This window comes from Talpa occidentalis, unplaced genomic scaffold (assembly GCF_014898055.3).
Source record: "Talpa occidentalis isolate TD23 unplaced genomic scaffold, MPIMG_talOcc4v2.1 talOcc4.6, whole genome shotgun sequence".
Classification (NCBI taxonomy): domain Eukaryota; kingdom Metazoa; phylum Chordata; class Mammalia; order Eulipotyphla; family Talpidae; genus Talpa; species Talpa occidentalis.
This window is the reverse complement of record NW_023604972.1, coordinates 101259691-101270986: the sequence shown is the minus strand read 5'-3', so window position 1 is coordinate 101270986 and position 11296 is coordinate 101259691. Positions and strand designations below refer to the sequence as shown.

The 11296-nt window shown below is 38.9% G+C and overlaps 1 long non-coding RNA gene across 2 annotated transcripts in view; it reads left to right on the top strand.

Annotated features, from left to right (window-relative positions):
* Positions 1 to 574: 574 nt before the first annotated feature.
* Positions 575 to 11296, top strand: part of LOC119261427 (uncharacterized) — a 173101-nt gene continuing 162379 nt past the window's right edge. For both annotated transcript variants that reach the window (XR_005129001.2, XR_008549294.1), the window contains exon 1: positions 575 to 682. This is a non-coding gene — a long non-coding RNA (uncharacterized LOC119261427). The remainder of the gene's footprint in view (positions 683 to 11296) is intronic.

Here is an 11296-nt window from a genome sequence, read left to right as displayed (position 1 = left end):
GTTCTATTCCTTTTTTCCTGTTGGTTCAGACTGATTCCTTCAAGAGAACCTGGATGATCTAATAAATTCTGGCTTTTTCTTAAAGTTTATGATTTCCTTTTTAAAACAACCAACGCTTTCTCCTGAGGTGGAAAAACAGTATTTTCTATTGTCTTCAGCTCTTCTCTGAACTATTGTTTCCTGATCTAGATGTTCTTACTTGTATTAACACAAGTGTAAGTCCCCAGAAGTTCATGCTTTCAAGTCTGAAGAGAGATCTGCTTGTCTTTCAGGAATGGAGTTTGAGCAAACTGGATGGAATGTGCTGGAGCTGGTCCTGCCTGCAACCTCCTGCCACCTTGGGCCTCCTTCCATACTGCAGGCCCTCTGAAATGGCACTGGCTCTTGTGAGATTTCAGGAACTAATTAAATACTGTCAGTCTGTTTGGGGAAAGGATGTTCTGAAACTACTCCACAAACAGGTTTTATGGACCCCACCCCCACCCCAGACCAAAGAGATCTACAACACCAAGAACTACAAATCCCATAATGTCATCACCACCGAAGGGAGGATTGCTGGGAACTGAGGGCGGAGTTAAGCAGCCAGGATTGGTAAATCACCAGACATGTGGGCCTTGGCGGTCCTTTGTTTTTTGCCAGCCATCAGCGTGCTATTGGGGGTGTCAGTTCAGCTTCGAATCTGGTAGGACACATTCACCAATTTATCTCTCTCTTTCTCCCTCAGCTATTCCTTTCTTCTTTACTTTTTTTTTAAAGATTTATTTATGCATACAAGAACTGGGGTACAGACCAGAAATGTGGGGGGAGGGTGAGAGGATTCACCAGAGACAGAGTGGGGTACAGTGACTCAAATACACTGCTGAGGAGAGCAGCGGGCGAGTCAGGAGAGGTCTGCTGTACCATGTGTGTAGCTCCCTGGCCAGGGATCGAACTCGTAATGCAGTGGCTGTGGACAGCTTCATAGGTTGTGTCTTAACCCCTTGCGCTACCAGAGAGGCCCACTTCATTACCCTTTTTGTAAATAAACCTTTTATTGACCAGTTTGTGTATACCTGCAGCTGAGTCTCATTATAAGTTCCTTTTAAATGAGGATGAGGACTCACAGTCAGGCCAACCCATTTCACATTGGGGTAATTCTGTAACAATTCATTGAATATACTTACCATATTGAGAGAAGTTCTTCCTGGCAGGGTTTCTAACATGCAATGTTAAAACATATTTTTATATCCTTTCTTTAAAAGGGACCTTATCTGATTACTCTTAAGAAGAATTTTAAATCTGAAACTTGTTTGAAAAGCTCAATACTTTCAGGGTTAAACTAGGCCCACTTGGTTGTTTTACCCAGGGTAAATGGGGAGGGGATCATTTTGGCAGGTCTCTGGCATGCTTGTTCTAGAGTGAATACAAATGACCATTTGATGAGTTGTTTTGAGGGACCTTATAAGCACCCCAAGAACTGATGAAGAAACTCATTAATTCTTCAGGAACATTACCTCCCTTAATGGAAAGAAAACAGCCTATTGGCTCTTTAATAGTAATCAAGTGAAATGCAGATGCTTCTAGGCTTTTATTTTCAATCACCATTTATAGGGGGCCTCACTTTTTACCATTAAGTTTAACCAGAAACTATAATAAAGCAGTTTAATTATAACATGGGTTCTCTTTTCCTATAAAGATTTCATATTAGCATGGGATTACCTAATCAAATAATTCTGAAATTTTACCAACAGTCTAAAATAAGAATAAACTTCCAAGCTACTAAATTGATGTCACTGGAAGAAGAATTGGGTAGAACACATAATTGTGTTATTTGTACATGCAGAGACAAAAGATGTAAATAACCTGAAGTGCATAGAAAATGGAAAAATGTAAAATAATTAGAAAGTAATTCATTTTGAGCACTTATTACTTTTGTTTATTGTTCAATTAATTACGTTTATATAATTTAATTGTTAACAAAAGCTGTTTCAACAACTTAGTTGCAAAATTTCTGAAAATTGAACAATTGCTTTCATGAGCCTATATAAACCAGTTCTAGCACACCAAGCCTTATGTTTCAAGCTACCGCTCACAATTTCAAGCACTTCCTTTATGATGAGATCCTTACCCTATGAATGGCCTTGTTCAGTATATAAATTCCTATTGTCTTCTGCATATCCCATTTGAAATTACAAATTCTCAGGGAATATGCTATATTTCTGTTACAAATAGTCTGTCAAATACTAGAACAGATTTATTTCTTCCTTTCCACATCTGCCTGCCCACCCTAATACTAGTTCTTTTTTTCATTCTTCCCTGCACGTTAAAGGGCTTCACCTTTCTTCCCAGTCCAAAGTTCTTAGCTTTGCAAAATATAATTATATTAAAGTTGCAGCTTGCTTATTTTATCCAAAGGCCAAAAACCTGATAATCACTCTAAGAATCTTAAGGAATTATATATAGCTTTAATATAAATGTCCTTTTTAAAAATTTTGTGTAGAAGAACTGGGGTGTAGGCCAGAGGTGTAGGGGGTGAGAGGATTCACCAGAGACACTGTGGTGAGCAGAATAGGCAGATTTACTGAAACACACTGCTAAGGGGAACAGTGGGGAAGACAGGAGAGGTCTGCTGTGCTGTATGTGGGTTAGCTCCCTTGGCAGGCATGGAACTCATGCCCGTGGTGATAGCTCTGAGAATTAACCTCTAACCACCAGGGAGGCCCTATTATAAGTGTTCTTAACCTGAAAAATAAGAGGAAAATCTGTGTCCAATTGACCCTTTTTATGTATTTTTATGTCGTTTTACAAAAAAAAATTACTAATAAATAGTAGAGAAAAAATGACTTCATTAAAGATTTCAATAAGAATTCAAATAAAACCTCATTATGACACATAGATGTTGGCCTTCAAACAGCAGAATTGATGAAAGTATACAGACATATATCTTATCAGCTAAAGCCAATGATACAGATTTTTGTTGGGTTAACCGATGAAGGTCTTTCTATTGAATGACTAATTGGATGTGAATATCATATTTCCTCCTTGTCTTTAGAAATATATTTTTCACTGAGGAGATCGTCCTTTAAAGACCTCTATGCTGAGATCTCATTCTACCTTTGTTCTTTGGAAGGATAACTGACAGTCATGTATTTTTCTTTTAAAGATTTATTTATTTTTGCATACAAGTACTGGGAAACAGGCCAGAGGTACAAGGGTGGGGGTGTGCTAGAGGATTCACAGGAGACTGAGTGGGGAACAGAACAGGAAGACTGACTGAAATACACTGCTGAGGGGAGCAGCTGTTGAAACATGAGAGGTCTCCTTCAGCAAATGGGTCACCTCCTTGGCCCCAGGGGGTTGAACTCAAGCTGCAGTGGCTAAGGATATCTTCACAGTGCTGCAACTTAACTGCTTGTGCTACCAGGGAGGCTCCAGTCATGTGTTTTTGATCATTTTAAACAAACTAGAAAACTAACTTGGTCTAATGGACTTCATGGTATGAGAAAGGATGAGCTTTTGTTAAAGTATAACAGAACAGAAACTTCACAGAGTTTTCCTGAAACTGCAACAGTGTGATATCCATAGAAAAGGGAGGTTTCAAATTCCCTGCCCCACCCAAGGAAGGGTGGAGCTCAGCAATGAGAAGCTAGAAAAGACTGGAAGAAGGACTTAGAAAAGGAGAAAAAAGAATACCTGGAGGAGGCACATGGAATAGGGAGACATGTGAAAAAGCCACACTTGCTTCTCAGTCTTGGACTTATACCAGGGACTTGGGGACACGGAAGGAGACATTTGAAAGAGAAATAGAATGAGAAAAGATGTGGGTGAGACAACTTTGGGGAGGCTGATAATGGCAGCCATTACCTTAATTTGTATTTTGATTTTGCTCTTTTCTTTCCAGACTCGCCTGGCCCCTTCTGCCCCTTTCCTATGGGTCACTGCTAGAATGTGCCTTAGACTTGGGGCAAGCTTTTGGGCCTCAGCTACCTTGCTTTGGGCCACCCTGTTTGCCTGGGCATTTACCCACAAGGGGATGGGTAACTCTGGATATTTAATCGGAAACTATTTTAGCTATTTTTTCCCTTCTCTCTATTGCACAATAATTGTATTAAAGGTCTTTCCTATTGCATAGCTTATGCACTTAGGGTATGTTTGTCTTTATGTGGCAGACGGCAGAACCCATTTAGAACAGGCAGGTTTGGGGGTCCTGAGGTGCCCCTCATTATGTCTGCTAATAAAACCTCATTTGGACAATTACCTCCCTATTATCTCATTCATGGCAACATTTAAAATCTTTGTCTCTTTTCATTTCTTTGAGTGCCCTGCTCAGTTCTTTCCTTGAATCTTTTTTTTTTTTTTGATTTATCTATTTATTCATACAAGAACCAGGGTACAAGCCAGATGTGCAGGAGGGTGAGAGGACTCACCAGAGACAGAGTGGGGAACAGAACAGGCAGACTGATGAAATACACTGCTGAGGGGAGCAGCAGGCGCGACAGGAGAGGTCTGCCATGCCATGCCATGTGGGACCGTCGCCAGCAGGCCAGGATCAAACTGGCGCTGCAAAGCCTGCAGACAGCCTCAGAGCGCTAGAATCAACCGCCTGCGGCACCAGGGGAGGCCCTCCTTGAATCTGTTTTTCTCCATGCTCCATCCAAAGTATTGTCAGTGAACCCTGAACGATCAATGATTATCACTGTTTTTCTTTGAAAAATTGTAACTCAACGTGTCCTACCTCCTCAATACACATAGCCACACACATATAATCCTACTTAGTCAAACTACTTCTCTCAAAATGTCTGTTTTATCAACCTAAATATTGAACCCAATCTCCATTTCTCCAAATTCACCCCGCCATTCCCATTCTCACAGTTCCCTTCTACGAGCTCTCAGATCTTTCTCTTGAGATTTCTGTAACTGTCCCTGGTGTAATTATTTGCTCTGTTCCAGTCTTCTTTGCCCAACCTTCCCCAGATTTATCATCCTGACTCCATTATGGATTTATTTCATCAAGACATCACTTCTATCAAGTTACTGTACCCCTTGAACACCTGCAGAGGTTTTTTGTGTTTTTTTTAAAAGATTTATTTTTTTTATACAAGAGCCAGGATACAGGCTAGATGCGTGGGAGGATAAGAGGATTCACTAGAGATAGAGTGGGAAACAGAACAGGCAGACTGACGAAATACACTGCTGAGGGGAGCAGTGGGTGAGACAGGAGAGGTCTGCTCGCCATGTGGGTTGCTCCGAGGCTGGCGGGGATCGAACTGGCACTGCAGAAGCTGCGGACAGCTTCACAGCGCTGGCCTCAACCTCCTGCGCCACCAGGGAGGCCCTGCAGAGGTTTTAATATGCACCACAGGCTTAGCATCAGGGCCAGGTTCACAGATGTGTGGTCACCGTCACCGTGCTTATTTTAATGCATTGCTGTCACTACTGTGAAATTCTTAGAATTTTATAGTAAATGGCCTCATTGTTATTTTGTGAGTGTTCGCCCCCAAACTGTGTGTCCCATCCTGGTTGGCATTGGAGTCTTCCTGGGCCCATGAATCTGAAGTAAGTTTCTTGCTAGATCACTTTTCCTCTTTCTTACAATAAAAGTTTATTCACATTATTCTTCCTCATTCACACATAATAAATGTCTGGCATGTATTTGTGAGGGGAATAAAATATCATTTGGATAACTTTTTTTTAAGAAAGCTGATTTTTTTTTTTAGATTTTTATTTATTTATTTATACAAGAACTGGGGTACAGGTTAAAAGTGCGGGAGGGTGAGAGAATTCACCAGAGCCAGAGCGGGGAGCAGAACAGGCAGACAGACCGAAGACACTGCTGAGGGGAGCAGTGGGCGAGACAGGAGAGGTCTTTTGCGCCATGTGGGGTTCTCCCTGTCCTGCGGGGAATCGAACCAGTGCTGCAGAGGTGGCAGACAGCTTCGCAGCGTGGCGCTCAACCAGTGCTCAACCACTGCGCCACCGGGGAGGCCCTCATTAGTATAATTTTGTATATATATTTTTAAAGGTCTATGGTAAGAATTTTTTTCTTCCACAATCTTCTGTGAAAAACTGCATCCCTATATCTTTCTCTTACTGGAATCTCCATACATATTCCTTATCCGTTGTCCTACCCATTTATATTAGTGGGTACATGAAATAACTACAAAATTGGGGTTTTGTCACTTAGACATCAAAGGTCTGTTCAGATACTAGACCTGAATTTCCTTGCCAATTAATAAGGAGCATCCGGTGATAGCATTCTTTCTGTTATCATAGAAAACTTATCATATTTCTCTAGTGATTATATAGGCAGGATAGAATCTGAAGTTCATCTGAACATCTCAGAAGTAACCAAGAATCCAAGGTTAATTTAAATAGATATAGATCTATAGTATCTGTAGGCATGTTAACACAAAATGGCAAGAGTTCATGAAAAGAAAATATAAGTTACTCCCAGAATAAAGGCAATTGAATGTGGTAGCAAGCTGAGTTACCCTGCCTCTCCTCACTTCCCATACTCTTTGCTCAGGAAGTGTGGGCATTACAAAGGCCTACACTGGTGAGTAGGTGGGGGCAGGGAGGGGAATGAGATCTGGAGAGGGATTTTCATTACAGTTTGAAGGAAAGAATTTTTTGGAAACATATTGCTTCAAAAAGAAAACTATTATTTTCACTGTGTCACCTTTTGTAGAAAGATAATGTTCCTTAATTTACTACCTACTTCATTGGCTTTTACTTTCTTTTTTAAAATTTTTTTTAAGATTTATTTATTTATTTATACAAGCACTAGGTATAGGCAGAAGCGCAGGAGGGTGAGAGGATTCACCAGAGACTGAGTGGGGAACAAAACAGGCAGACTGACTGAAATACACTGCTGAGGGGAGCAGTGGGTGAGACAGGAGAGGTCTGCACACCATGTGGGACCCTCGCCGGCAGCGGCCAGGGATCGAACTGGTGCTGCAGAGGCTGCGGGCAGCTTCGCAGCCCAGTGCTAAACTGCTGCGCCACCAGAGGAGGCACTTGGCTTTTACTTTCTTATTGTGTTTCCTTTCTTATAGTATCATAATTGTACAGATTGATGCACAAATTAAGATGGAATTTTCAGAAAGTACTGAATGATGATTTTTCACAAATTAGACTATCTTTATAATCCAAATCCTGACCAGTATTGACTAGACTAGACTCCCCCTGATATGCTTCCTGGAATCACAGTTGCCTAGAGTTAGTGTTCTGATCGCTAACACAATAAGTTGTTTTTGCCCAACTTTGAACTGAAAGGCCATTACAAATAGACCTAATGTGAATATACTTGTACATGTCTTTGGTGAGCAGATGGACATATTTCTTTAGGGTAGACAACAAGGATAGAATTTGCTGGATCATAGAGGAGAATTACTGGGTCATTGGTTATAAATATGTTCTATTTTAGAAAATATGACCAGTCTGTGCTTTTACTCACTAGCAATGTCTGAGCATAGACTTTTTATCTTCCCACAAGTTATTGCAAGATTTTAGAGAGCTATAGCTACTAAAGTGAAATTCTGGCACCAGAAACAATTGTCTATTGCCTCTACTTTGTCCCTTAATATTTTTATTTTTGTCTGCCTTGTCTTTCCAATTATATTTTGAGATATTTTAGGAAATCAAAATAATGTTGTCTTCTCTAATATATTACAAAGTGGTAGGCATTTATTAAGTTTGACTGATTCCAAAGTTGGCAATTTATTGGAATTTTGAGGTAACCTCAAATATTTAAACTCAAAAAATGTGTAAGCAAAAAGAAACACATTTCTCCCCATGAAAGTAGTAACTTTAAAAACATTTCACATTTGTCAATATATAATAATTATATTGAGTTTTACTACTCTGTTTTTGTTTTCATGGTTGTCTAAACCTTACTCTTCTAAATTTATCTTTGATCTGAATGACAAGGACATATTTATTTAAAAATCATAATTACCAATTATTCTACCACCTATAGGTATTGTTGACTTATGTTAAAATGCAGTCCACATATAGGAATTGCTTTGGTGTTCTCAGGTCATCTATCTGTGAATAAAATGACTTCATGTCAATCTGGGACTATATAATTCATTTTTGAAGCTGGTATGTTAGATTAGAGAAAGTTCCAAATAATTGTCAGAAATATTTCTGACACTCAGGCAGCACTATGCCATAAGTTTTAAAAAATACACTGAAAAGGAAATGAGGAGACATGGTCCCTGGGTTTGAGCTATATCAACATAAAGTTCTCTTTAAGGTGGTTGTTTTGTAAGCTATACTCGGACACAAGCAATCTTATTTGCAGCCAATGCAAACCATTGTAAGTGATGGGAAACTTTGCTCAGTCATGAATGAAACTAGTGCATGGCATTTATATCAGGAAAACAAAGTATTAATAAGGAATTGAGAGCCAAGTGGCAGGACTGCATTCTGGGACATTCTATAACTCATGACTTTTTTTCCTCCTTCTTATGCATGTTAACATTTCTTTAAAACTTCTGAGAACTTACTCATGCTTTTCCATGCAAGGTACAAGGTGCAGACAAAGAGTCTTATGATTTGTACAGCACAAGATGCACACAGTGTTTTGAAAATCCCAAGATAGCTTATGCACTTTTTTTTTTCTTCACAGTTGGAGTAGAACTGGAAGTTCTGAATCAGGAGTGTAAATGCATTGCAGCGTAACAAAAATTTGAGAAATAGTAAAGGAAATACAGATGAATTACCTAGGATTCTATTATCACATCCCACTCAAGTTACCACTAACCATAGCACTGCAGGTAGATTATTTAGTCTAGATACCTGTTTATTTAGAAAACAGAAAGAGTAGAAACCATCTCATAATGTTATGTGGGACAGTATATCGAAGTACTATTTTTATGGAACTATTCCCAAAATTGAAATATATATATATATATATATATATATTAATTCTCCTATATATAGAGTAATTCTCACATATATATATATATATATATACACACACACACACACACACACACAAATGTAGTAGTATAATCCTCATCATTCTACAATGCTGGGAATAGAGGTCATTCATTTATTTAACAAACAATAAGTGTTTGCTCTTAAAACTCGATTCTGTAATAACAACATAGCACTTGCCTGGTGATCCTATCAAAGAGGAGACAATAAGTGTTGGACTTAGTGTCAGAATGAAATGTTTCAATGATCTTGGGGCAATAGCTTTTGTCACCAAAATCCTTCTTATATTCTATTCCTGCTCCACCATGCAGCCTATATTTTTGGATTAGAACATGTAAGTTGTAACCTATGGTTATTTGGTGTTCTTTATCAGAATAAAACAAGTTCATTAAGGGACAGTAGTTTAACCATAGTGTGCATCAATGAATTGGACTACTGTTCATTGAAGAATGTTTTGATATTCTCTTTTTCAATACAACTGAGTAAACAATGCTCTATTGGCATCATGTGATATCTACTGTAAGACATTCATAGGAAGCAAAAGGAGACCATGTCTATTCTTCTGTTATTTGAAATGTGTAAAGTTAAGGTCGATGAAATGCATTTTATTTTTTTTTTTGAAAAGCATTTTAACTTACAAAATTAAAACACTAGTCTTTATTTTTTTATTTATAGATTCTGCTTTATTTAAATCATCAAACAAAATCGCTTCAGCATATTTTTCCATTGACAGGGTGCTCCTAAAATGAAGTGTAAACATCATCAGTTTCAGACTTGGGCAAGTTGGTCATAGCCCTGTATTTCAGAAAGCCACACAGATAACAGACACAGACATCTACATAATTTGTTAAGGAACAAGGGCACACCAGCTACTTGGGTTGGGTGCTCATTGCTGGCACAGATGTTTGTATGTCCCTGTCTGCTCTTATGATGAGTGTAGCTCAGGCACCAAACAAATGAATTTCCACAGGTTTTGTTCTTCTTTTTCAAAATAAATGATGTCAAATGATAGGGAAAGTCTTGAGAGCTTCACTGCCCAAGAATGTGTAAGAATGTGAAAGGATTTGAGTAGGATTGATCTCAGGAAAGAAAACAAATCTTATATAACAAAGCGTAGTTTCCCAGTTGGTTCAAACATCCATTTTCTTGCTGCTCTTTATGTTTCAATTTGTGATTTTGAATGGTTCAAGACTTAGCAAATATGGAAAACTTTGCAAAATTGTATAAAAATTGAAAAGCTAGGGGACTAGATATACTACATTCAAGAGGCTTTTGTGGGTTCTGTGTGGGTCACCAATAGTCCACTAACCCTACCACTAATCCTTACTTGGTTTTTTTTTTTTTTTGCTAATTGTAGGATAATTTCAAAAGTTAATTTAATTTTTTCACAATAAATATATTTTTTGAATTGAGGTAACGGTAAGGTCCCTCACAACAGGTATCACCATAGTGCACCCATCACCAAATCACCCCTGGTGCCACACCACAGTCCATTGTGCTTCCTTCCCTCTTTGTTTTTACCTCCCCACCCGTTGCTTCAGTTCTATAGTTAACTTTCAAGAGTTATTTTTTTAAAGATTTATTTATTTATGCATGCAAGAACTGGGTACAGGCCAGAGATGCAGAGGGTGAGAGGATTCACCAGAGACAGAGTGGGGAGCAGAACAGGAAGATCTACTGAAATACACCGCTGAGGGGAGCAGTGGGCAAGTCAGGAGAGGTCTGCTGCACCATGTGGGTCACCTCCCTGGCCGGCCAGGGAATCAAACTCATGCTGCAGAGGCTGCACACAGCTTCATAGGTTGCTTCTTAACTCCTTGCGCCACCAGGGAGGTCCCTCAAGAATTACTTTTAAGTTTGTCTTATTTGACCCTTAGTTTGGTTCCTCTGTGTTCTACATCTTACGGATACCAACCAGTATTTGTCTCTCTCTCCTGACTTACTTCACTTATACTTTACCAATGTGAGAAAGGTTGAATTCTCTCTTCCTCTTTAAAATTTTGCTACATAGAAGGTTATTAAGTGCTATGAGAAGTCTGCCATAAGCAAAACTGTTTTAATCAAGAGTTACATGAGCTAATGGGCATAGGAAATATTTTGTCATGTGTCATTGCGGGGGGGGGTATTTTGAGAATCATAGAATTTTATGATTTATTTCTTGTTTTCCCAACAAATCATGCACTTCTTGCCTTTATGAATTAATTTCAGTTAGCCCCCCTCATCTGGAATACAATGTTCTTAGTAGAAGAAATGCTGTAGGAAGCTCTTCTATCTCACTTATAACATGTATCACAGATCGTAGGTTTCTTCATTTTTTTTGTTATCTATGTATGTATCAGTCCTTGTTTTTCTGCTTCCCCATATCACCCACAAA